Below are 2,960 nucleotides of genomic sequence, written 5' to 3'. Positions count from 1 at the left end.
GCATAGCCATAACCTATTGGTAGAAATAAGTATAATTGTTATTAAGATGAAGTTATAATTTCTTTTTTTTTCAAGAGAATTAAATTCGTTTATTGAGTACACATGATAATGGATGATATACAAGCTTCATTCCCATCTGTTATTTTATCTGATACCATTATTCAATTTTGATATTGCATAGGGTGTGCCAACAACCATTTTATAACCAAATTGTGACCTTGCTTGGATGACCCTTTCAATGGTAAAACTCATTAAAAGTTACAACAGTAACTGGCAGTTTAACAACACCAAGGTTTTTGAAGACAATGGCTTCTCCACCCAAGCAACTGTAAATAAATTCCAAGTGGAACTTGGCACCACCCTGAAGGAATCCTAACTTCACACTGTTGGGGAAGTTTACCAAGATGGCTTCAAGAGTAGACTAACTTTACACAGCACATTTTTTAAAAAAAGACACATTTATTCAGCGTCATGATCAGACTATTACATTTAGCAATCAACAGCATGGGTGAAAAAGGTCTACAGTAAAACCTTTTGTCGGAATGCTTTACACTTTCCACAGAACAGAAACTAAAATAACCTGTTATACAATTAGTCATAAATACAGTCCTGCAGTTTTTGCCCACACACATGAGTATGGTCTAAAACATGTCTTCTTTGTAGGAGCTAGGCCCTGCCACCACTGTGCTTGGCTTAGTTCACAAATCTGTTGTAACCTGTAGCTTCCCTGTCACTTCTCTGGCTCTCCTCTCATGCTAAGCTTTGTTTCCTGGCTGTAATTAGAACCTCCTGACACTGCCATCACTACTGCTGCTGCTGGAACCTCCATAGCCACCTTGGTTTCGTGGTTTAGCAAAGTACTGGCCTCTGCCACCATAAGGGCCAGAGCTCCTGCCTCCAAAGTTCCCTCCCTCCATCGGTCCAAAATTTGAAGACTGATTGTTGTAATTGACAAAATCATCGTAGCTTCCACCACCTCCAAAATTGCTTCCATCATTGCCAAATCCATTATAGCCATCCCCACTGCCACCATATCCACCACCACCACGGCTGCCACCAAAGCCACCACGACCACTGAAGTTCCCTCCTCCTCGACCAAAATTGTCATTGCCACCAAAACCGCCTCCACGACCACCACCAAAGTTTCCAGAACCACTTCGACCTCTCTGGCTGGATGAAGCACTAGCCATCTCTTGCTTTGACAGAGCCTTTCTTACTTCACAGTTGTGGCCATTTACAGTATGGTATTTCTGAATAACAATCTTATCCACAGAGTCATGGTCATCAAAAGTGACAAAAACAAAGCCTCTCTTTTTTCCACTGCCTCTATCAGTCATAATTTCTATCACTTCAATTTTCCCATACTGCTCAAAATAATCTCGGAGGTGATGTTCTTCAGTGTCTTCTTTAATACCATCAACAAAGATCTTTTTCACAGTTAAGTGGGCACCTGGTCTCTAAGAATCTTCTCTTGACACAGCCCTCTTAGGTTCCACGACTCTTCCATCCACCTTGTGTGGTCTTGCATTCATGGCAGCATCCATTTCCTCCACAGTGGCATATGTGACAAACCCAAAGCCCCTGGATCTCTTGGTGTTTGGATCTCTCATTACCACACAGTCGGTTAGTGTTCCCCATTGCTCAAAATGGCTCCTCAGACTCTTATCGGTTGTTTTGAAGCTCAGGCCTCCGATGAAGAGCTTCCGCAGCTGTTCTGGCTCCTTGGGAGACTCTGACTTAGACATGACCACAGGATGATGAGAGCCTTCAGCGATGCTTCCTCCACAGCTTCAAAGAGCAGAAAGGAATAAGATAACGAATGTGCCCCAAAGTTATAATTTCTTAAATAGCACAAAATTTACCTGTATTTCAAATTTAAGGTTTTCATTGGTACAAGCTTTTTATTGATATGAAAGTGAGATGAATATTGTTCCTGTCATTGGCATTGTACCTATATAACACATTTAGGAATACAAGGCTTAGACCCAGTAATTCTTTAACTTTTCTAACTGATTTGAGATGGTTAGACTGTGAGTTAAGGGACTATAGGAAATTCATGGCTCTGAGTTTATTGTTAGGGTGTTTTCCATATTTTATTTAGAAATAGCTGAGAGGAGTTAACAGACAACAGTCCAGATTGCCTTACATGGATAGCTTGTTTTCAAAACACCAGAAGCCCACAGAATTGATGTTACAAACATTTCTGTATTAATGTCCATTTTGATTAGAGACCTGTCTGCTCCTGACAGCTTCCTGTCTTGAATTCTAGGAAGAAATTGAGCATCTTTGGAGTTACTTCAGTTATGGTGAGACAGCTACTAGGCAAGAATTGCCTCTTTTCATCTACAGACAAATTACTGTACAGAGAAGGACACACTTGCAGAATAGTCGACTGATTATATCTGCCAATACAGAGTAATCAGCCCTTAATAATTCTGCATCACTAGGTCTGTCAGATGATCCTGGGCCAAAAGGCTGAAGATCAGATGTTCCAACGTTTTGTAGTAAAGGGACTGTCCAGAGGTTCAGCAGTCTCTATAAAATGGCAAAGTTTTAGAAGCTATGCTTTGTGCTTCCCATAATTTCAGTTAACTCAGTCATTCTGGATTTCTGACGGGGTTGAAGACTTATAGTCTTATAGCCAATCCTGGCTATTTACTTTGAGAGAAAAGATTTGAGAGGATGGTTTTCAGCTGACATTCATTCTAAAGCCAAGAAAAAAGCCAGGTCCAGAACTAAGTCTTTTAGTTAGGAGGGATAACAGTGGTTCTGGTTAGTCAACAAAATGATGGACTGGGTATTGGGTCTATCTTGTACCTTACTGACACAAATTGGTATAGTTATGCTCTAATTGTACTTTAAGAAAAAAGTTATTTTAACAGGAAGGGTGACATGTAGGAAAAGCTAAGGTGGGAGGAGTAAAGAGAGGAAGAGGAGGAGGAGGAGAGGAGGAGCTAGGT

The 2,960-nt window shown here is 40.7% G+C and overlaps 1 pseudogene; it reads right to left on the bottom strand.

Moving 5' to 3' along the window:
* Window positions 1-451: 451 nt before the first annotated feature.
* LOC117707129 (heterogeneous nuclear ribonucleoprotein A1 pseudogene) lies at window positions 452-1,783 on the bottom strand (annotated as a pseudogene).
* Between the last annotated feature and the right edge of the window lie 1,177 nt (window positions 1,784-2,960).

Source organism: Arvicanthis niloticus, chromosome 4 (assembly GCF_011762505.2).
Source record: "Arvicanthis niloticus isolate mArvNil1 chromosome 4, mArvNil1.pat.X, whole genome shotgun sequence".
Lineage (NCBI taxonomy): Eukaryota > Metazoa > Chordata > Mammalia > Rodentia > Muridae > Arvicanthis > Arvicanthis niloticus.
This window is presented reverse-complemented; position numbering and strand designations above follow the sequence as displayed.